Source organism: Ornithodoros turicata, unplaced genomic scaffold, assembly GCF_037126465.1.
Source record: "Ornithodoros turicata isolate Travis unplaced genomic scaffold, ASM3712646v1 ctg00000746.1, whole genome shotgun sequence".
In the NCBI taxonomy this organism is placed as follows: Eukaryota; Metazoa; Arthropoda; class Arachnida; order Ixodida; family Argasidae; genus Ornithodoros; species Ornithodoros turicata.
In genome coordinates this window covers 1,470,257-1,495,593 of record NW_026999400.1, presented here as the reverse complement: position 1 = coordinate 1,495,593, position 25,337 = coordinate 1,470,257, and the positions used below count along the sequence as shown (strand labels likewise).

The window sequence follows — 25,337 nt, the reverse complement described above, 5'->3', positions numbered from 1 at the left end:
GTTCAACGCCGCATAACCAAGAGTGCCCATACTTTACACATATCTAGATGAATGAATAAAGAACTAGGATGTGAACATACATTACCAGCGGCATGGCCGAGTGGGCTAAGGCGTCCGCTCGTTGGCGGTAACCAAGGTCGTGCTGTAGACTGGGAGGTGGTGGGTTCGAATCCTACCGCCGGCTGTGCTGTCTGAGGTTTTCCCTGGGTTTTCCGAAGACTTTCCAGACGAATGTCGGCACAGTTCCCCCTGAAGTCGGCCCAGGACGCATACTAATCCCCCTGTCCCCCCACTCCTTCCTGCTGTCCTCTCTCCATCTGTCCACATCTGTACGCCGCTCATAGCCACAGTTGCTTCGCGGCGCTAACACGCAATTAAAAAAAAAAAATTAAAAAAAAAATGAACATACATTGACAGAATAAGCCTGCGAAACGCTGCTGCACAAGTGACAAGAAAAAGGACTAGAGAAAATCCCGCCTTTTTTGCGGGTCTTTACATTCAAAGCAGAAGTAACCGATTTTTTTCTCTTCAACACAAACACTAATCCCAACAATTCTCACGTGCAATAAAGCTGACATGCAGAGCCACAGTAAAGTTTCAAGCGCATGGAGCAACGCGTCTCTGAGACAGGCGGTGTCGAGCAAAATATGTCGCGGCTTGCCCCGTGTCTCTTGCCCCGTGCCACCAAGCGCGCTGTTCAGTAAAAGCAGAACTGTCGGACATCTTTTCCTTCTTCTGCTTCTTCTTTTTTTTTCAAGACACGCCATTTACCTCTACGTCTGCTCTTTTGACACGCTGCCACAAGAACAGAACCCTCCAACTGGATTAAGTTACTGGATTACTTTGATATGCAGAACCTTCCAAGTGCATTTAGCGCAACGGCGCGCCGGACTGGCGGGAGCGGCGGCGCGAGCCGGCGGCGCACAGGTTTAGGCTAGAGTGCCACTACGGCAGTGTTGCCTGAGTTTTCTATGAACAATCCACCGGAGCGGCTCAGCGACTCCGCTAGAATCCGGTAAATGTGTGCATTTTGCTAAAATCTGCCGTCTGTGGAAAAGTAAAGTAAAGTAAGGACCTTTTTTTTCTTTCTTAATCACATCACATAAGGCTCAAATTAGAGAAACTCTCGGCACTGCTACGACGTAAAAGCATTGCTCTGATGACAAGAAAGCTGCTCTGTGGTCAGCGCTCCTAAGAAGCGTTGGTGCCGTCTAGTGTCGCAGTTTCGCGGCAGTTTCGGATTCGTATAGGGATGCTTTGGAATAAAGTGGGGCTGACTTACAGAGACAAACTTCGACTGGCAACTGTTGGCCAAGTGCAACCCGCACAACTACTTCACATTGCATTAGCGAAGAATTTAGAACAAAAGTTTTTGAACTGGAGTCCTTGTTTTTTTGTTCTTTTGGAAAGTAACTGTACAGTAACCAAGTTACTAAGCATTAAATAGTTCCTATTTGTGCAGAGTAACTGTATCTGTAACTCAGTTACCTTTTGAAGTAACTTTTCTTAACACTTCTTAAGGTTCTTCTTTTTCTGTAAGATTTCCTCTTTCCGGTTTTCTTTATCAGAGAGTTTTGGCAGACCGTTGATAACGTGGCTAGCGTCTCACCGTATCAACCGTTACCAATCAGTGGATAAGATTCTGAGTCACGCACTAGTGCGATTGGTTCCGATAGAGACGATAACTTTATCAACGGTATACTAAAACTCACTATCACCTTTGGTCGCTGTCGTGCACAGAAAAAGGAGGCTTTTACTGGCATGCAATCGCGTGTGACGTTTCTGACGTGATCTTTTCTGTCACTCTCTTTAATCAATAGGATGATAACGCTGTGGATCACCGGCACGACATCCGAAAAGGCCGAAACCACGTCGTATTTAAATGTGACTTGGAATCGTGCCGGCTTCTTCGTTCTCTGTCCTTGTTTTGCGCACGGTTTTAGACCGTCCTATATATAGCTTCTGGTGCCGATACGTCACTTAAATTGAACCCCCTTCCACAGTGGGTCACACTCGATGCCAAAGACAAAACGGGGTGAGGCGTGTTCTGGAGCGAAAGGGTATTTTCAGCCCGCGTAGCAGCGCGTGAATGTGGGACAAACTTTGCAGGGAGTCCCTTGAAGAAGTGCGCAGTCGCATGGTTTCCTTTCACCTTCTTATCACGTAACGTATTGCACTCGTGTGGGTATGTTATGCTCAACAAATGGGGTTAAGGAAAGTGAGCTGGGCCGCGATGCTAAACTTTTCGTCATTCCGTAACGCGCGATAAACACATAATTTCCCATGATGATGATGATGATGATGATGATGATGGTGGTGGTGGTGGTGCTGATGATGATCATCACGCGATCTTCAACTTGTCGTTATCCCATAACGTTAAATGCATCACTTCGGCCCGTGATTCGCCACGTCTTGCGCGAGCCTATCATAGCGACTTTCGAGCGCGCGAACTTTAAATATAAAGATAACGATCATTATGTGAAAGTTGACGATTTCTACATGCCGTCGCGTGACGTTAAGAGCGTTAACTTGAAAAAATAACGACAACTAACTCTATGTTGAGTTCACTATCTGGCCCCTGGTGATGTGTGAACCCCCCCCCCCCCCCCCCAAGGAATGTTTTAAGAGCAACTGCGAAAATTTGTTGAAACTAGGAAAAATGGTGGAAAGAGGAAGGTAGGGGGATGGTATTGGTGGTGGTGGTGGTGGTGATGATGTCGTGTTCGCTTGCCGAAGACGGTCAGAGGGACAGGAACAGAAAGCCCGTGCGTTCAACGGTCTACTGGCACATATCCCAAAAGGCTGAGATTCATACCTTGAGAAAGCTTCCGCAACGACAACCTTGCCTTGTAAACGAAAGAACAGTTACCTAACGGTCGAGGACCACTGTTCTTTTTTTGTTTGTTTTTTGTCTCTGTAGATAATATTCTCTTTCTCTATATGTAGGTGTGTAGATTTAATTGAAATCTTGCCCCTTTACGTGAACGGGGCTTTCCTCACTTGCATCGCTTCGTGGTTTGCAGACAATGTAAAGTTGCACAACTTGTGTATTTCGTGGTCCACCGCCTGGCCTTTCCGTACGCGTGGCATGATGAGACAGAAGAACTGTAATAGGGCCACATGCCGATAATGAATGAGACATCTCGAGAACGGTTGTCCATGTTGGCGTTTCTATGGTATTACCGATGTTCTTGAGAGAGGGGAGGGGATAGACTTAGAACAGCGCGCCTCGTCTGTTTCTGCGTGAACGATTGACTTGGTTGGATGCATATTTGACTTGTTGTTCGCCTCCCATTTTCTAATTTTGGGCTCTTCTGTTTTGGCTAGTTTGTATTCGAAATGTTCAATGCGGAAGTCCAGAACGTTTGCCTCTGTGTCGGTGAGAGTGATGATGCTTTTGCTTCCATGTATCTTCACTGGATCGTTAGGTTTTCTCTTCATCACAAGTTATGCAGGTTCGTCACCTAGGAGCGCACGCGCGTCTGTGAACCGCCACTGAGATGATGATACTGGTTCTTTAGGGGTAGTTCCGTACTATTTCAACATCTCATGCAACACGAAGGCAGAGGCAATTAAGTAAGTTTGATGTGAGCGTGGACTCTGGCCGTCCACGGCTCTGCAGTCGGAGCCAGGTCAATATTGGAATTAGCGACACCGTTATTACGCGTAAAAACTAGCTAATAACAGATTTCAGCCTTATTATAAATTCGGGTCCGTTCTCATATCTGAATAGGTAGTATAGCACTCCCTACTACAGGGCTAACCTCCTTCGTGGCCTTGTGAACAAACAACGGGTAACGCTATATGTAGTATAGTATAAACGATAGACACAAATCACGGTCACAAAACAATAATCGCAAGTCTACTAGTCATTCTTTGGCACGTCACGTCTGCACGTTTTACGTCTCGGCATCAAGTAGGCAACTTCCTACAAAGGAATACCTCTTTATCCCACATGAAGAGGGCGTCTATCTCGCATACCGTAAAAACAGCTCTCTTAGAAAGCGAAGTTCTTTGATCTTCGCACCTGCCACACTCCTCGAATAATCCTAGTCTATCCTTTACTTCCCAGTTCTTTTCTTTTTTATTTATTTTATTCTTATTTCTTCATCTCCATTCTTCTTCTTTTCTTCCTTCTCCATTATTTTCTTTTATTTATTTTATGCTTATTTCTTCATCTTCATTCTTCCTCTTTTTGTTGCGGAATAGCAAGCCGACGTCCCGTTTGGCTGACCTCTCCCCCGTTTTTTTCCCTTTCGTTTAATAAATATATTCCCCCCCCCCTGGAAAGTTGAAAGAGTCGCTACACGGGGCAGCAGAGTCATACTGTGCTAATTTGAATTTGTTCCATGTTCCGTGGCATACCCTAGTGACGCAAGAAACGCTGTATATAGTGCTTTCCGTATCTGACACACGACGCCATAGAGTTGGTGTTGTGCCAAATGTTCCCGTAGATGTTTCATTTCGAAACTCTATTTTACAGCGCCAGCTGTACGTGCAGATTGGACATCCGAGAGCGTGAGTGCGCTGGCCATTGCATATATGGCTTTCTGCTTCTCGTCGAAGAAGAACGCGATCCTTCTGGTTGTACGAGTGTCTGCCTCGTTGTGCTTTCTGTTCTTCGCTCATTTGGTATATTCTTTCACTTTCGGCTTCTGCATGTCGAACCTTGTCTGCTACACTCATTTAGGCCCTTCTACGCTGGTCTGCCTGTGCGTGTCGTGCGCTCTCTTCTTCGGTCCTCCGGGTTCTCCTTTCACGTTTCGCCGAGTTGCAAGTAGCTGTCGCTGTATTTCAGCTGCGAGTACCAAAGGTTCCACTGCTACTCGGAGTTGTTATCAGTCAATAAAGAAATATGAAGGGGATGTCCGTATATTTGATGGGGGTCCACCTCCATAGGTAATTCTCCTACTTGATAATACTACAGTCCCGTTCACTTGATATATAAAATTACGAAAAAAATGCTTTGTTGAGCGTATTGGATGATGACGGCGGCATCTTACAAGTATCCGAATCAATGGAGACTGTATTTTTATTTTGTTTTAGATCAATTTTATCGATCGATTTTATAGCTCCTGCGTTGAAACGTATGTTAGCGGATTTGCGCACCTTTGCTAAGCCATTTTCCACTAAATCGGCTTGCAGCACCGAACCGTACATCTGCTGCAGCCCTTGGGAGATCGTATATGCTCTCCCACGAAAGTGGCTCAATAAATGCGAACAAACTTTGAAGGCAATTATCACTGAGGGCTGTTGGAAGTAGGTCAGTGGGACGCCCGTGAAGGTAATCCTGCGATGGGCTAGTGCAAACTTCGGGGACACTGGAGCAATCTGAGAACGTGCTGGTACGCAATCAATCAGCCAATCGATATCGCACCTGTTGAAACGAACGTGGAAATCCCCCTTTCCCCTCAAAGTTCCTCTCATAAAACACATCCGTTGCACAATGTTTGGCCCGTGTTGAGGACTACTGCCACAGCACCACACGATCACAAGTTCTCGTGTAAATTGATGACGAATTCGACTTCTCTTGGTTGACAGACGGCACAACGTGAACTTACATATTTTTTTTAAGCTCATACAGGAGGAGAGAGACATCATTTTAGCATCTTGCCAGTCACGTGCTTTTGGATAATCACTCTATAGAGTAGCCGGTCTTACGCTAAGTGAGGTATAAGTCTTCATTTTTCTTATAAAACTATCGTCATCATCATCATCATCACAAGATGTAATCTAGCATTACCAAATTAATATGCAGCAAGAAACATTATACGCGGAACGTTTATGAGCTAATGTTTCTGAGACAAAACATAATGCAGGTAGCGCGTCCAAAGTACCTAACGTTTGTTTTATCCTGAGTGCATACACTTCACGTAATAGGTCACATCATAGATGACAGCTACTGACAGCTGCAATAAGCGGAAGTGTGCAGCCTTGCACGGAATTTAAACTCTACTCAAGTTACATAACCTCAAGTGCCTTTGGAAGTAACTTGGTATATTAAATATTTTTAAAAGTCAGTATTTATATATCTAACTTAAATAATTTTTGGAAGTAAGTCGCACTGTTTCTTAAGGGACTTCTAAGACCTTTCCGTTTAATAAATATTGTCTCGTGAGGCAGGAAGGTCGAGAAAAGTATGTACTTCGTGTGTGCCAGTTACATATGCGTACATTGTACCTCAGTAAATTCCGTATCACTGTAAATTTCGTACCTCGGGCAGGTGGCGCCTCAGGTTTAGTGGATATCGGTGTGTCGACAATGTGTTGGTGAATTATCGCAGTCTATCGAAGCCAGGGAAGAGAGTCGGTGCCTTATGGCAAGCGAGGACGGCGGGTACGAATGTTAATATCTGAAAGGAATATTTGGTTAAAACAATAGATGTAGTTTAAAGCGGATCGCGCGGGGTCTTTCATTTTTACAAAGGGATGGTACCCTAGACAAGGAGAGAGACAACACACAGAAAATGTCAGCGCCATACTGCTCCTAACAGTCGTTCGTTTTGTGTGGCTCTGCTTCCTCCTCCTCCTCCTCATCGAGTGTAGGCGCGAATGAAATTATCGAGCGAGATGCCCGCGGAAGAGAGCGAGGAAGAAAGTCTGCACGAGGAAATATTGCGGAAAATCCAGGGTGTCCGCTCGAGTATCCTTGCTTATCTTCACTTTGCTTGTATTTGTTTGACAGAAAATTGCGGAACCTGATGGTATATTGAAAGTAACGAGTTACTTTCGTGAGGGCAGGGGCGATATGTAAAGTTAAAATACGCGGAGAGGTTAGTCGTAGTGATGAGGACCTACAACTCCGCATTCATTTGCTGTGGCTGCAGGCAGCAGCCACTGAGGCACATGCGTCACTGTGACACTGGTGATGCCACAATAAAGGGGTCACAGACACAAAGTGTTGCGGTCAAAGACGAGAAACCCAGCCCGGGTCCGTCAGGAATCGTATTAAGCCGTCTATGGCAAAACGTTGGGGTGCTGGATTGTTCCAGGGCCCTAGGACCGGTGGTGATCTCGCGGAAAGCTAACCTTAAACAGGATCTCGGCCATTCATATGGAGACACAGTGTAGGAGGATATGCTCAGTATCCGCAAGTGCGACACAAGTGGGCAATTCGGAGAGAACATTTCCTCATTCTGTACATCCCGTGAGGCACGTGCACACTGTTGAAAAAAGTCCGCAAATTTTGAAAAAGATCCTCTCCAGTGGGCTTTTTTTTGTATAAAACTCGGATATTTTTGGATATTTTTGGAGAATATATACAAGGCTAGAGTATAGAACAAATGTGCTTTGCTCTTCTTGGTTTCGTATGACCTCCGTAATTTCCGTTTGCGGAACTGCCTGTCCCAGCAACATTGTATCAGTTTCTATTGTTTTCCGAAAAGTGGAGTTCCATGCAGGCGTGGTTGAATGGTGTGGATCCTACATGCCTAGATTAGCTGTCGTGTTCCGGCGCACTTCAGTTACAATGCCTACAAAACGGAAGTAAACCTCTCCATGAATGGGCAGAAGTAGAAGAAAGCTGAAAATAGTTAAATCTGAAAAGTTATAAGTTAAAAAGTTACAAAGTTGTTAATGTTGCGCGTACCTGGGCTTTTGCAAACAACAAGCTGACACTTGAAGAAAATTAACCTGGAGTTTTCCGTGTGACGTTGAACTCAGATTGTCTTTCACATCACATCTGGAGAAAATCTCTAAAAAATCCGGATAAAATTGCGTGTATAAAATCAAAAAAATCCACCGGATAAAATCCATGTGGATTACATCCAAACAAACCTTCATGTGCGCAACATTCAGTGGGAGTCGGTGCATTAAAGACGCATGCAGTCTACTTACGCCACGGAGGATGGAAAAATCCATACTAGGTTTAATGGACCTTTTTCACATACGCGCGGCATCCTAGCGGCTCTCCAGCGAACCACCCTCGGCACGCGCCAAAAGCACACCCACTTAGGTAGCACAAAGGACGAAAACCGGTACGGAGTGGGACCGACAAGCTGGTCCCCACTTCTGTCGTCCTCATCCAGCGCCATCTATTGAACACGGAGATAACATTGCCCGGCGCACTCAAGGTCATGTGCATGCGCATAAGCAGTTGTGAAGAAGGTCCAATAACTCTCAAGTAGTCACGTAGCGCTCAACGACTCACACGCATCAAACTGTCGCGGGAGAAGGTTGGCATCTGTGCACGTAAATGCATATGGCGTGAGATACGTCGTCGTTATGGTCAGCAGGAGCAGCAGTATCTACTGCCTCCTTGCCTGCAATGCCACAATGACCAGGAACCCACTGAATGATGATATCATGTCCAGCCAACATTACACGATAACGGATGGTTCTAGCAGTTTGGAGGGGAACATAGTTTGGAGTCTGCCGCCCAAGTCCGGTACTTTCAACTGCAACCTTCGATTCAGACAAAAAAAAATAGAAAAGAAAAACAAGAAAAGCCACCTCTGCAGAGGCAAGACGCTACGCGTTCTATTGCCTTGGCAATGCCGTGGACGATGTACGGTGATAGAGCATTGTCGGTTCTATCCTGTGGGACGTAGAAGGGCTGACGATGCACTGAGAGCAGTGACACACCCGTCTGTGAATAACATCTTCCGCGACGTACAGACCGTATCAATGTGCTGCAGAGCTAACTGTCGTACCACTGCAATACTTTCGCATGATTCTTTCCTGAGGTCAGGGATATGTAGGCATACCGAAAATCTGCAGTTCCGTGCAAAACGGTTCCATCACACCGACTCGCAGGTGGTACATCGCAACCACTCACGACGTCAGACCACAGTGACGTGCGAAGAAGTATCCGGGAAAGGGTAATACTTATTATTGCGACACACACGACGAAGATGGACACGAAACTTTTCGACTGTAGGAAGAAGCGGCGCTCTAAACTCATGACCTTCAGCAATAATCACGTTAGTCCCAGTCGTACTCGGGGCGTATGAACAGACCCCGAAGCTGCGCCGCTACGATGTTCGTCAACTCTTTTTCACTTTCGTGGAATATGTAGTGTTCTACTCACATACTTTTTTTACGGTTTGTGTGATTTGTACTCTACTCAATTAGCTTTCCTTGCGTTCTACTCAGAAACTTACCTCTTTTGAGTACCTTGTGCAAGCCTGGAAGTGTTTAGCATTATCCCCGAACTGAGATATTCCATTACGCACGAATATATGAGCGCATCCTGTATTCAAACTAGCGCTTTCTGTCGCACAGAACACCGTGTCACCGACAATACTGAGTCATCTATGTATTTGCATTGTACTCGTATTATATATTTCTATAATTTCAGCGCATCTCGTATTAAAATACACCACTGAACATGTGCACCCATTGTCCCCGCACTGGAATGGCAGCGGGTATGGCGCTCTCAAGGCATTAGTCGTTTCTCGCGCGTCATATGACCTCTCCTGTTCCCCCACAAATCTTTTCCCACCCTGCCTTTGTCCCTTCCGTGTGACAGGTCGCGAAATAAGCCCAGGAGGACCGGAAAGGAATAAGGCCCTTCTTGGAACTTTTATCGACGATGAGTCTATTAGATCCATCCCGCCCATTCATTAAGGGGTCTACACGTAGGATTAATCTAGATGTCAGGCTTGGAAATGTGAAGCTGATCGCTCGATGCTGCATTTCGATCTCCTCAAATGGGAGGTATTGTTCCCTCTCGATCAATTCTCTGGAACGACATTAGAAGGAACTGTCTTGGGAGTAATGTATTTTAAAGAGTGAAGACTTGGAGTGCAGAAGGGCCTACCACTTAACTCGTCAATGTGAAAGCTTGATGGTGAAACGATGTGTGGTGTCAGCTGGTATCGGAAATGGGTGACAGGTATTGTGTTGGGCGTTGTATGTTCAAAAATAGAGCACTCAGGTGCTTTCATGCTGTAAATTTACTGACATTATCTAGCCTTTGCATCTGACTGTACGTGACCATATCAGGGCTTCGTACCCCAAGCAGCACAATGTACTGAAAGTCGGGTGCAATAGGGGTGGACGGGTAGGTGGAAGGCCTTGAAAAGACGCGTGAAACTAAAGATAATTGATAAGACACGTACCGTCCACCCCTATTGCACTCGACTTTCAGTACATTGTGCTGCCTGGGACCTCATCAAGCACGAAGATGCAGTATCACAGGATCACACACACAGTATCACAGTATCAGTCGTATCGTTGTTCACTCATGATTCCATCACGTCATTATTTCAAACCAACCAGTGTGTCTGGGGTAGTCCCAAGCAGCACAATGTACTGAAAGTCGAGTGCAATAGGGGTGGACGGTATGTGTCTTATCAATGTTCTTTAGTTTCACGAGTCTGTTCAAGGCCTTCCACCTACCCGTCCACCCCTATTGCACTCGACTTTCAGTACATTTTGCTGCTTGGGGTGAACCGCAAATGAAGTGGCAATTTTTCTTACACATCATTATAGTACATACTCATGTATTTGCTGTTGTTCGATTGGTTGTTGTTTGAAGTCTCGAGGGATAATATATATTGGAATATCCCCAGGATTTCTTTGGTGAATTTCGCTTCCGGCGCGTCACGAACACTGCACTTGAAATATCACATCAGCATTGCATTACACTATAGTAACGCAACATTTTGTATCCAAGTTAAATGCGGAAATAATAGCAGACTTTGAATTGCCGATACGCTTTTGGGGACTTGATTTGATTTTAAGGAAAACTAAAATGCAGATCTCGACTTCACTAGTGTGATGTCAGCAACTGCACATCACTTGCACCAGTTACATTGGTGAAAAAAAAAAAAAAAACCTCTTCGAACGATGACGACGGTGATGACGGTGATCATTCCGACACAAACAATTACTGGCTGAAGAAGAGGAAGATTACAAACACAGAGTTGTCATAAACAACAACAACTACATGAGTGCACGTGGGTTAGTATATCAGTGGGATGACGATGAAAAAGATGAGGCATACACACTCACACACACACATGATACAAGCAAATGAGATATCACACACGCACCTGAGTAGCCATAAAAACACACAACGAGTTCGACAGCAAACACGCACAAAGCACCAAATGTTTCAAAACTTTGTGTCTGCACCAATGTCTACAATGTTTTTGGGTCTTACATTCGTAAAAGCCGTTCATACGTCATCACTGGGTGGACGAAGTCACGAAAGAGTTATGTATCCGTAAGTTCGTAACGTTTATCGTCTACGACAACTGAGAGGATAGCGGCTAGCTGGTGAACATTCATAGTGTAACAAAACCTTGAGCTTGAAGACACGTAAAAGACGGGCGAGCGGGCATGGCCGGGCGGGTTAAGGCGGCCCGCTCGTTAGTGGTAGCCAAGGTCGCGCTGAAGACTGGGAGGTGCTGGGTTCGAATCCTACCGCCGGCTGTGCTGTCTTGGGTCTTCCCTGGGTTTTCCGAAGACTTTCCAGACGAACGTCGGCGGCATATTACCCCTGTAGTCGGCCCAGGACGCATACTAGCACCCCCGTCCCCCACTCCATCCTGCTGTCCTCTCTCCATCTGTCCACATCTCTACGCCGCTTATAGCCACAGTTGCTTCGCGGAGCTAACACGAAAAAAAAAACGTAAAAGACGAACACACACGAAGGCTCCGAAGCCTTCCTGTGTGTTCGTTTTTTACGTGTCCTCAGGTTCACGTATTTTCTGCACTATGTATATTGTCTACTATAAATTCAACGCAAGGAAACATCCCACATCACCACGATCATCATCCATTCGTCTATGTTGTTGTTGTTGTTGGTGTACTAGAAATTAGATTATTTTCTTGAATTGCATGCCCTCAACTGAAACGCAGGCTGCTCCAGGTTATTGTGTGTTTGAGGAAAATTTAATATAACGTGGCAATACATACAATTGTCAATAGGACAATTAGTACAGTTCAGGATATCGAAGTCTGCGCCGGCGAAGAACTACAGCGAAACACTCAGATAAATACATACAGCAAACCTCACAACTACAAAGAGCCCGAGTCAGTACAAATCAGACTATATACAGTTCATTACACGCAGCATCTCCGCAAACGACATACAACAGCAAGACAGCAGAGTATTCACCTCTGCAGTATCGGTATGCTTACGTCGAAGTTGGTATACTTGTCCTTCCAGCATTCCTTCTGTGTCAGGAACAACCGAACAAGCATTGATTAATCTAAGTGATGACTAACAAACACCTGAGTAAATTTTGATTACAGGTTAGAAAAACCGCTTTTCTTTTTGTAATATATCTATACGGCATTCTTCAGACCAGCGAGCTAGCTCCCGCACATAAAACAACTATACCCCAAATTCATTTTTCTACGCAACTCTGGGATTAGTTACTTCCTGTGCTGTGAGGGCAACCCACCTTTAAAACAAAAATATTGTTGGAGGAAGCCATCCGGCTGTCCAGGAAGTGTATAGTTCGTTTTCGATCACTCTTAGATACTCCCAAAATAGACTTTGCAACGCCTGTGTTGTCGGTGTTGTTCCGATAATTATATGGGGGAGAGAAAGTGTGTGATGGACTGGGCGTAATCTGCTTCGTGTCTCGAAGTGAAGAAGATATCTTGTTTGGGAGTGTTGTTGGCAGGGATTACACGCCTTTTTGCCCTGCCCATCTCTGTTCGTGATTGGTGTCTGATGGAGCGTCCGCTTGCTGTCTGTGCGCACCACCTTTCATTCTGCTCGCAGTAGAGCTTTCTTTTCGTTCATGGAAGCGGGATGAGCAAAACTAACGTGCGCGTTTTTACTTTCATTGCGTGAATTAGTGAAAATACAAATACTATAAAGAAGGTGGCTGCATCAACGTGGATGCCGGCTGCTAGAAGACGCAATGAGTGAAACGGAAACCATATTGAAGAAACATTGCTGGAAATCAAACATATAGGACAAGAAAACTACATGGTGGAAAGTCCGCGTTGGAGAAACAACAACAAAGAAAAAAAAAAGAAGAAAGAAAAAAGAAAAGCTTTGCGCTTTGCTTTATGTGCTTCGTGGAATATCAGGCACTACACGGGGCTCTGTACACATGTGACCGTCTCAGATACGACCTTATTTGATATATGCGGTTTTTGGAAGTTCTTCTTCTTCATAGGTTTTTCCTTTTTTTTAGATTAACACCGCTACGCACGACACTTCGTAAATCTCAACATTTATGTTTTGCTTCAACTACTCTTAATGATTTGAATCATCCTATTAGAAAATACAGATATACGCGGGGGAGTTCATTTTTACCGGTTACATATTTTTTATAAAAAAAAAGCTACGAAAGCTAGATGGACGCCATTTTTGCAGGTGGGTTCTACGGCCACGCAGACATCCTTTCGAAGGCAGTATGTAACTACAAGGTGGCTGGGTGCATAAAGTTCAATACTCAATTCTTTATGATTAACGAATTAAGGGCAAGAGCGGGATAGCAGTGAACAAAGCACTAAAACACCAAGCAAGCTGGTGTAACGATGTGGATGACACTCAGAACGCGGGATCTACAACTGCTGTCGTCACGCCACCGTAACATGTTCAACTGAGTGCTCGCTTGTCCCATCAAATATCATCGACTGCTGCGGGGCCTCACGAGATTCTGCTGGCGCTTCGTCACATTGGTTCTCCTCCAACTGGTCTCTCGTAAGTGATATTCACTGACTCGCGGGCAAGCTTGCTGGGAATTCTACTAAATAGTGTCAAGAATAAACCCATACAGGAAGGCACCTGTATCTATTTATCCTTAGTACCGATAAACTCTATACTCTTACTTACTAACCCATACTATTATTACATATATATATTTTATTTATTATTTCATATTAATAAAACCTTAATAACATGTATATGCACAACTCCTCTTATAAATATTGTATAACACATTGTAACAGATTGCCAATTTTACTGAATCTCTGTATAATACTCAGTGCATTTTCCATGTATTATGCTTTATGTTGAATACTGTAAACGTATTTTTATTCGCGACCTATTAATTTTCGCGAATTTCGCGACCGCTGAAAAATCGCGAAAAATTGTACTCGCGAACACAGCTCGACGTTTACCCCGCGGAAGGAAACAGCCTTGGAATCGCGAAATAAAATACTCGCGAATTATTTCGCAAAGTGACTGAATGCGCGATTCGCCAAAATTAATACAGCGCGAATAAACATACGCTTACAGTAAACCGCTATCGCACGGTGTGTCCCCATGACTGTGGTTCCGCTCTCCCCTCTACTTCCTTCCCCACCCACAACTCCTATACTTTTTCTTTTAATTCATTCACATTTTCACACCCTTACTCCCGCAATACCATTACCATACCGCATACCATCCTGTGCCATATGGCACAGGAATCTGGATGATTGAATTCTCCCACTTTCCTAATCATTATTTTATTATTTCCGCTCCGTGGTCCTACCTTACCACTTTTAACATTATTATTATTAGCCCTCCTCCCCGACTGCAGTCTAGCACCTATTGCCCACGACGTCGTATGCGGATATCACTCTGCTGTTAAAAGAGGGCATGACATCGTTATGCAGCGGATCCCAGCTCACTAGGCATTCCCGGAAATGGAGCTGCAGGTCCCTGTATACTTCACGGAGTCGGACACTAAGAGAATGCTTCGTAACGTACGTCACGACGCCTGAAGACGCACATGGTTGGTTGACGCGGAGTCCAGCTTGCTAGCCACAGTCGACTCGAATTTGCACTTCTGTCTTCCGAGTCGTTTGGGAAAGGTAAACTCGCCGAACTGCCCCACGTGCGATGATGTGGAGAACACTGAAAGCATATTAACTAACTGCTCCAGATATACAGTGTCCAACGTAATGACCTGAGAGCCCGCCTTGGAAAGACCGGACCACCGTCCTCTAGACTTAGTGAAGCTCCTCGGAGAATGGCCGAGGGATCTTAGACAGCGTGCGACAGCTGCATTAATGACATTTCTTGTGGACATTGCAGCGCCTGCAACTTTTTCGACTTACTGATTATTTTTTTTCGAGTGTTTTCGAGTAGCCGGCTCCTGTGTTTTGTAGGAGGCCCCCACCACCATATTTTTCTTTCCTAACTCAAACTCCACGTTGATACGTTGATGGTGTCGTTTTCTGGAGCTTCAAGTGGTGGTAGGAACAGCAAAAACACAAGTAGACAGGGCTAGACCGACAATCCTCATTGAGAGCCATTCTGTCTTTTAAAGACCATCAAACGAGCGCGTGCTGCGAACTATCCGTCGCCGAACTTCGCTATGGAAATGAGCTTGAACCAAAACAGCTCTCCTCAGGATGCTCATAATCCCCGCTAAAGGAGGGGGTAGATATATTTATTAAAAGAAAAAGGAAACGAAACAAGGAAGAAAAGGCGAAAATGGGATAAAGGGGGGAGGGGCGGGCGATGGAGGCTTATCCGGACGGCAAAGCGCACCACCAGCCAGCAGCTCAGCACCTATACTCCAATTATCTCCATCGCTGCAAAGGACGTGGACCTCTGACATGGAATGTCCTAGATGCGTTCCCAGCAAGCGCGGTTTCGGTTTCGGCTTCGGCTTCGGCTTATTCCCATGCCAAATTCGGAGACGGATTTCAGCGCACGTGCGCGCTTCAGGATTTAAAGAAAGTCGGATGGCTTTCAGCAAGGATTGTCTCCCATCTTGCTATCTCGCTTTTGCCCGGAATGCCCTAATTACAGAGTTGATTAATTAATTTTAGGTAAGTCGTCATCTCGTAGTTACATATTCTCTCTGAGGCCATGCCGCTCTTATAGCTTTTTCTTAATATAAAAAAAAATGTACCGGATAAAAATGAACACCCTGTATATAATATTTTTGTACTGTATCCCTTGAGAGCCGGCGCCCGAAACGCTCACAATATATGTAGAAACTGATTAGAGTCTTGGTTTGACAAACACAACACGTGTGCTGCAGCAGCTTGCTGCACTGGCGGGGCCGACTTCTCCATTTATCTTTCTCTTTTACCTCTCTTTCTCTCTCTCGTTCTGCTTTGTACTTTATATTAGGTGCAATTCTCAAATGCTTTTCTCAGCGCCAGTGAGTAATTTGTTTCTGGCGCCTGCTTTATATGATGAACGTGACGTAATAAAAACAGGGCTACAGTACTTTCCATACGGCATTCAAGCTGCGTTCCCACAACGTTTATTAGGTTTCCCCACACTGCCGCCCAGATGTAATACATCATAGTTTGTACAGTATGGCGAGGTAGGGAGTACACAGCCAGGTCCACCGTCTACTAAGGGAGAGCTACCTTCCATTACTGCTTGGAGTTCAGTGCCTCTTTCAGCCATGAATATTGAAAGCGACGCTGAGAATGAATCTGTAGTTATTTTGCTCTTAAAAACATCAATTTTAAAACGCAAAAGTTCGCAAAAGAAGCTACTCCAATGAACCATTTTCGGAGAATATCGTTATAGTCGTGCTAGCCCCAAGAACGGCATCTCTGGCGCTGAAGTATAAACATTCATTCTGATTACACTGAATATGTTAGTAACCTTTAATACAAGCAAACACGACCCGAAGAAATTCTACATACAACATTTCAAGCACTACATGTTAGCTTCCGGTTGTTAAATACAGGCAAAAAAGATACACCGGCAATGCCGTCCTTAGCTTGAACACAACTATATAAAAGTATTAGGCAATTCTTCCTCTCTATTGTGCCTTTATTGTTCAGGTGATCAAGGTCTTGGCGAAGAAAGGAGGGGGGGGGGGGTATGGCAAACTTTCTTGTAGACTCGTATCGCCTGCCCAAAGGTAATCTTTCGTTCGCTTTCCTTCATTCCCTTGCCCTGAATCAACTCGTTAGGAAGGTCCTCAAAATGCAAGAGCTGCTGCTCGCTGTTTCCAAACAAGCTTTCTTTCTTTCGTTTCATCTCCCGTGCCCTCAAGGCTCTCTATGTATTGCTGGTGCCGTGTTCTTTTTCTAGTGCGTGTAGCAGACGTGCTGTAGCTGCAGCTCAGCAGGTCTTTGTTTTGCCCTTAAGAATTGTGACCTGTCGCAACTGACAAGACGGTGCGCATGCTCCGAATGGAGCTATTCTTGGTTAAGACGATTCCTTCTAATTAGGTAGAGACAGCCACCTCCGCACACATGCTCCGCACGTTGCAAGCCGAAGTTCTGCGTTCTGCGATAGCTGCAAGCTAGCAACCTAAATCTTGGTGCTATAAAAAATTGGTAACCGCACGATGCTGTGATCGTTGCTCCCCCCAAAAGCTGTAAAAAAGCTGCACTGCACAACAAATGTATTACGTACGTAACTGGAGGGGAACACATGTACAGCGAAGGAAAAACCGCAGGTGTTGGAATGCGACTTCAAATTACACGGAAATATTGTTTGTTTGTTTTTATTCCGTGTTAGCGCCGCGAAGTAACTGTGGCTACGAGCGGCGTACAGACGTGGACAGATGGAGAGAGGACAGCAGGGAACAGTGGGGTTAGTGGGCGTCCTGGGCCGACTTCAAGGGGAATTGTGCCGACGTTCGTCTGGAAAGTCTTCGGAAAACCCAGGGAAAACCTCAGACAGCACAGCCGGTGACAGGATTCGAACCCGTGTCACCTCGCAGCCTCGACGTGGAAAGCGATCATCTCAACCACTACGCCACGGGAGCTGGTGGAAAATATTGTATTTCACCATAACATGAATTACCATCTATACCTTCAAAGTTCTCGACCTCTACATTAGGGGGTATCCTGACATGCCACAGCTAAAATTCCGCATGTTCGAAATCCGAGACGTTCAAAATCACTAGAGATGGGACGAATCCAGAATTTTCGCGATTCCGAATCCGTATCCAAGGAGGGTTCAGCGAATCTACGAATCTTACGAATCTTTCGAATCCTTTCTTAAAGTAGAGTTTAAAAAGACACTTCTGCTGAAAAGTGCTTTGAAAAAGAGTTGGATATCTTTGCTTAATGAAAAACATGATGTTGAAAAAAATGAAAAAAGAAAATCGTGCCCATGTATTTCTTCTTAATTGTAATTTATTTAACGTGATGGCAATTGGTGTTCTGAGGCTGTCCTACAGGTGGCTAACCATTTCAGTTACTTGCTTCTTTCATCATTTATTGAACATGTTCATCGGCTACAGGAAACACGTACATTCCCGAGTCGAAAATCTTGCTATAAGACTAAGAAACGATCAAAAGCAAAACCATACTAGTTCTAGTCTCTCAGTCTGCCATCTCGCTGTTGCCTGAAATTCCCTAATTAAAAAGCTAGTTAATAAATTTAAGGTAATTAGTCGTCTTGGAGGCAGATACTCTCTTCCAGTGGATGTCCGCCCGGCCGTAGAACTCAACTGCGAAAACAACATATCTATATGCTGCTTTATAACTTATAGCTTTATAGCTTTACGTCATTCTATTTGCTATGCAAAAAATATCAGCCAGTCCAGCTCAGTCCTGGGTCGTCTTTACAGACTCACGACCCGCGCTCCAGTGTGTGGCCAGCTTGGGGATACGTGGATCCCTCGGTCCTGTTGTCTTTGACATCCTGCAAGCTTATAAGAAGGCGACCGTTGTAGGGCACACTGTAGTATTGCAGTGTATCCCTGGACATGTTGGTATCAGCGACAACGAAGAAGCAGACAGAGCCGCATTGAGCGCCCATCAGCACGCAGCTTTTTCCCCGATAATGATGTCGTCGGGCGACCGAAGACACCTCCTCTCGACACTCACCGGTCCCAAGATGCAGGCCCAGTGGGAACACGACGTAGCTTACTCCCTTCTCTCTGATGTAGACCCCACGCTTTCTCTCGTCCTTCCTCCGCGACTACCGCGCCCCTTAACTGCTCTCTTCCACCGCATGAGGCTCAACGTTGCCTTTACACCTGCCTTTCAACACCGTCTCGGCTCCACCTTGTCCTCCCTCTGCCCCACTTGTGGAGTCCACGGCGACCTCAGCCACGTCATCGTGGCTTGTGGGCAATACCACCACGAGCGTGCACTAATGGAAGTCTCTATGCAACGCATCGACAAGCGGCCGTTCAACCTAGCGAAGATCCTCGGACCGTGGTCGAACGCTGCCCACCAGACGCAGGGCCTTCGTCTTCTGGCGGAGTACTTGTGCTCCACCGGTCTGGCGACTGCTCTTTGAAAGCCCCCATCATCATCCCTTCATCCTCTCCCAACGCGAAATAGGGCAGTGTACCGCCTCAGCGGCGGTGAGTCGCCCACCCCATCACCATCCAATGTATGTGTGTTATAGCTTTTTTTTATAGCTGCTCAATGAGCGGAAGTCATCCCCACATAATCGTCATCATGTATCTCTCTCTCTTTCTCTCATAGCTTTTTTTTAAGTAAATATTCTGTAGAGTCTAAAAAAAAATACACCCTTATACACTCTAAGGAAAAAAGGGTAGAATTTCCTACCCAAGCTGGTAGAACGACGGTACTTCTACCATTTGAGGCCAATCCACTGGTGCCTTCTTCTGCGCAGGTATGAGCGGTAGTGTCCCTTTTCCTTGCTCGACCTCTCACGCTTGCTCTAAGAACAAAAAAAAAAAAAAGTAGAACTTCCTATTCAAGCTGGTAGAACGAGAGAGAGAGAGAGAGAAATACATGATGAGGAACAACAACAACAACAACTAAATCATGACTATGGCCTGGGGTGATTCACCGCTTGAGAGCAGTACACTACCCCATTACACGAGAAGCGTGAGATGTGAAATATGAAAATGAAGTTATGTCCAAGTACAACTGATGAGGAAGAACGACAGTTGCTACTCTGTAGTTTGTTTCTGCTCTGCAGTTATAACCAAAAGGTAAAATTGGTTTGAGTAGAAATGTGGTTGCAATACAGCTCTACCGAGATGGGTAGAAAATTCTACCTTTCTTCCCTTAGAGCGTACATTGTAAAAGTACCAGTGTGCCAGCATATTTTGCGCTCCTTATATCGTGTTTTTTATGCTGCCTCTTCGTGTCTCTTATCTCGCAAGCATTCTTGGGTTCCACAACTCTGTGTTTTAGCGCCGACGTAGCGCTTTCTCCTTTATAGCGCTGACACATAATCGTTAACGGGCTCTTAGTTACCGAGATAGTTTCCTGTTGGGAGATTCACCAATATCAATTAAGGGAGAAGGTTAATTAACGGATATACGCGCGCTGGGGTTACAGAGGTGCTGCCACAATGAAAGACGTCCCGGGGAGCCGGGATTAGGGGATCGAAAATAATTGCACCGAAATGAAAGTAAAGCACATTTTTCATTATCCCCGCCACATTTACAAGTTATTTAGGTGTAGCTCAAACATGCGTGTCTGACGCGGTTGCCTATATGTTTTTTCTTATGTATGTATTATTTTGTTACTCGTTATTATTTTACTTTATTCTTTATATTCGAAGTCGCTATTGTATTTTCTTCCGTTCAGGGTTGCTTCCACTAGTTGGATTAAGATAGCAGTTCAACGTTTCTATTGACGAGCCTGCTTGACGTCACACTTCAAAGTAGATTCAAAGTGTCGTAATTTGTAACTGTCGTCAAGTTGGGTATCATAAGCGCTGAAACACAACGGTGTAATTTACCTTTTGACAGATCCAAATCAACAACAAAGGAACGTAGTGACGATAGTGGGAAAGTACAACGTCATATTCTAGCTACTATAAATATAGCGACAGGGAACAACACACACACAGCACACAGCACGGAACGACGAAGAAGTTCAGGAGACAGCTGGACAGCCTGTGCGCATTCAAAAGCCGCGCCACTAATTGTTCCGTCTGGCTGAGCGCGATATGCGTGTTTACAGTATTGGACTTGGCATGGGTGAGCACGAGCGGTCATATGTTTGCACAAGATTTCACTTGACCCGTCGCGCGCAAAGAGAAAACAAAAATAACACAAAAAGAAGACGTTACATCAGCGGTACTGCATTTCCAAGCAAGCGCCATCACTCGATTGTAGACGACGAAGTGCCGGCTCTGATGCACCGCCTTAAAAGGCGAAACAGCCCCACAACGTTGTCATCATGGATGTTGATAACGTGGTCCGCCCACGGGTGGGTCGTGGCTTTGAATACGCGGCCTATAAAACGGTCACCGTTCGGTATCCTTTGCGGTGCTTTTCCTGGGAAGATTTTTTTCTCTCTAAAATCATGGATGTTTTTGTTGTTGTCGTTGTTGTAGCGACCGTCTTGAACAGGTCTTGAGAGGAGGGGGGGGGGAGGTATGTTTATTAAGAAAAAAGAAAGGAAAGGTTAGCCAGGCAAAGAGCCGGCTTGCTATTCCGGAAAAAAAAGGAAAAAAGGGGGAAGGGGGAAAACGAAAAAGAAAAGAAGGAAAAAGAAAAATGGGGAATCAAAAAAAGGAAGGAGAAGGAAAGAAAAGGAAAAGGAAACAAACAGAAAGGAAAAGGAAAGAAAGAAAGAAGAATAAACACTAGCACAACGTTACATGCAGTTCACGAGTCCTGAGACTCGGAGAAAGCCGAGGAGAGCGGCAGTGACATCCCACTGGTTGGGGTGCAAGACGGGGCCAAGAAGAGCAGCCAACGAAAAGTCGTTACAGCCAATCTGGAGCAGACGGCAACGGTGTGTGTCCCTATGTTGAATGTGCTGCTGGCGATATAGGCTGGTGTGGGATGTCAGCTTTCACTCCACAGACATTACAGTTCGGTGAATTTAGCCGACCCATCTTGAAAAGAAGTGAGGGTGTACGGGCAATATTGAGTCGTAGGCGGACGTGGAGAAGGGATTCTTCTTACGGCTGCGGTGGCAAGCGATGACAACTCCATCAATGGGTCGATAGACCGTAGAATGGGTTGTAAGTCGTAGGTTCGGCACGGAACTGCTGAGCACATGTGCACACCGATGACGTATGCATAGACGGCACGTGGAGGCTGTGTTCTCGACAGCTTATGTGGTGAAGCATAAGGGAATGGAATTAATGGTGATGCATTGATTTTGGTAATACCCTATCAAATACAAACCGGTTATAGTCGAAAAGTGGAGAATACAGCGATCCAGTTAAGCTAGTTTGAAACAAAAACAAAGGCATTTGGTGGGGAGCCCTGAACAGTATCTCGAACAGTAAAATAACCGATGTTCCCGACCTGAGGTTTTTACTTCAGCCGAAGCAGTTACAACCTTACGCGATGAAAGCAGATGTAGCTGTTGTGGTCTGGTCTGCATGTGCTATGTGCGTCTACAACGAAAAGAGAAATAGCCACAAGAGCAACGGTTGCCCGGGGCTCTGATGTTCTAACCTGCTCACTCATATTCGGGTATGTCAGAATCTTTCAGAAGTTCCTGCATACGAACGCTTCCGTACAGAAAGACTTAAAAGGAGTATCGCATCCTGAAACGTGTGTATGAGATCGCTACGGTAATGTATCACATCGCCTTCACAGTCTACTTGGCCGAGTTTCTCTTCCAAAAGCAGCTTACATATTAAATAAACTGAGAAGACAACAGGTAACTTGTTTGTCCCTGGATAGAGCTCGCCTCTACTCGTTTCATATCTATAAACGAGTCTTAAAGATTCGTACTGCCGTAGCATCCAAGGTAGCCCCAGCGATGACAACATCATGATGACGTAGGCAAGGCGTACCAATGGGAGCGCAGAGCAGGCGGTTGTCTCCGAGCCCACCTGCTCCGCGTTCGCACCGCAGTACACTAAGTGAAAAGTCCTCGGTAAATACGGTCGAATTTCGCTTACCAGTGTGAGCACTGACGGGACCACGTCGCTTGGGACACGGTGTTACACGGTTCCTGGCTGTACGAACACGTTTGACGCTAACCCAGGATTGACATTCCACAAGCCAATCACATACTTTTCGCGACTTGCAGACGCCCCGCCCGCCCCCCCCCCCCCCCCCCGCCCGCCCGTCCGCCAGCCAGCCAGTCGCCAAAGGGCGCTCCCTGATTGCACTTTTCCACGTGACGTTTTCTCCGGTTTCCAGAGGGGAAATTTCGGCATACTCTCAGCATGTGGCGTTTGCTCTTGCCATGCATTACGTCAAATTGTACAGAAACTTCTTCACTAATTCGCGTTGGATTTTTTGCGTTATTGTCGGTGATAAACGAGGAGTAAAACGGAGCCACAGTTAGGGTATTGATCGGGACGGCCCCAGTTATATCGTTGTCGAAAGCAAAAATGGGCTTAGTCGTGGCCAAGCATCATACACGAAAATGTTACGACCTCCGATTCCCTTGCTCGGCTCTGATTCCTCCACGGTGCTTAGCCCCCCCCCCCCCCCCACTGCTTTCTGGATGCACTCCATTGTTGTAGGTCACTTTCACACTCGCACAGGTCTAAGTTGCCCCGCTTGTGTGAGGTAAGGGCTCGGTGTGCGGCGCCGGCAGTCAAATTTGCCTCTACCACTAATCTTCTTCGGTGCTCCCGTAGCTTTCTTGATCGCTCGGTGCTGGACTTTGTGGGCTTTCTGGGTTCCTCTCGAGCTGCCCTTTCGTCTAATTGTCGTTGCATTCTATTCTGATTATATTTTAGTTTCATATATGCCGACATTCTGGCTAAATATTGATATTTCAACTTTCCAAATTCATGAGATTTTGGTTATTGTTGTCGAATCTGATACCCTTAAGTCCAAAGCGCTTTCCAACGACACCTCAGTCGGCGTTCTGCCTTCACTCGTTCGCGAGATAGGTTGCCCGCAAGGTGCACGTACCACTATAGTACCGTCTCTCTCTCAGGCGCCCGCCACACCCACAGATTGCGTCAGGTGCCGCAGTGACATTATTAGCTAGAATCTTACACGTGAAAGCTATCTGGATTTGGCCACTTGGTTGCTACAGGTTTATTACTCACCGAGTTATCGCGTTACGAAATTCGGTATAATTTTGTTGCACCGTGAATTTTCATCTGGCTACCAAACCGAACTTACAGACGTTTTCCACGTCAAAAACGGCTGTCATTGTTCCAGTCTGGCACTGTGGAGTTACTTCTATAATATCCCTTCCATTGTGAAGCTTATAGCGACCTTGCTATGGCTATTTGCGACCTGGTCTTTCATTGCCGTGTCATATAGTTTAACATTCCATCCCATTCCGCCTGACTAACCTTTCCCCTTTTTCTTTTTTCGATAAACATATCCCTCCCCCCCCCCCCCCCCCCCCCCCCCCCCCATTCACACGAAGACAAGTTGTCTGTATTTCGCATCGCGCATAGGGAAAGAGCAAGTAGTACACGTGAAGCGAATTAGAGAAACGCGGAAAGTATGATGTAAGTAAGGGAGGAAGATGCCTTCTGTCTACCTGTTTATTAGGCGACAGCGTGCAATGGACGTTTGTGTGAACGCGGGCCAATAATAGGGCGCTGCGAACGTTACTGTCTGGCGACAGTTTGACATGGGCTCGCAATAAATCTAGCCGTTCCACAAAACACATTTCTCCTCGATGGGTTAATTAATCCTGAGCCCAGAGAATAAGCGTCGCCGCTGCACACTTGGCTTCGTATACTTCAGAATTTGGCTCCTTATTTCAGTGGCGTCCCAACAGGTTCCTGTCTTGCACTAGAATGTGAAGCGGGCTTCGATTGCTGCACTAACGTTATGCAGGCAAAGCACGCTTTAAAAGATGTAGCTGATTTGCTTTATAAAGTGATATGGACACGCAAATCTTGCTTTTATCTGTTTATCAATGGATTTACGTCCTGTTCAATTTAGTATCCTACTTAATGTAGCGCCATAAGCGTCTACAGGTTTACTTTAACGGATAGGTATTCCCCGTTCAGCTGCGATGCAGCCTATCGGAAACAACCAATGTTTTGGAAGAAGAGACATTTTCCTTGTTTTACTTGGGGGAAAATGGGAAAGAGTGACTAGCTCACAAAATATAATAGCACCGAACCTTTACCCTGGAAATTGACACAGCAACGTGCGATGTTAAGACAAGCGCACACGTAGGCAAATACGAGTTGTGGCATCTCGCCAGGCGCACCGACAGAACTCATGAAGCACCTTTCACTTCAGAAAACCCCATGATGAAGAGAAGTTACGCGCCACGGAGTTCTTTCCGTTGCAGTAGAAACATGTTAATAATGTCTTCTACTATAATCCGTCTTCCACATACTATGAACTTCGAAACAGATAAGGTATCCGTACAGCATATCTACCCATATAAGAACATCACACACACACTTCCTCGTACGAACGGTTGCTACGACTAGATAATTCAACACAATATATATTGCGTACCAACCTGCCGATACTGTTCTTTCTTTTGTCTTTATTGTTTATTCGTCCTAGTTCTTTTTCTTTTTCTTTCGCCACGGAGGGGCGGTGGCTTTCACGCATCGACGGCTTTCACCAGGAAGAGAGGAAGAAAAAAGGAAAGAAAATATACAGAAATGTATCATCCTCCAAGAATAAGCGGATTACGTGTCGCGAGAGCCTCTTCTTTGAT

The 25,337-nt window shown here is 45.6% G+C and overlaps 1 protein-coding gene across 3 annotated transcripts in view; it reads left to right on the top strand.

The window, feature by feature from the left end:
- The window catches only part of LOC135374808 (uncharacterized), a 390,710-nt gene that overhangs the window by 165,477 nt on the left and 199,896 nt on the right, over positions 1 to 25,337 (top strand). The window lies entirely within an intron of this gene.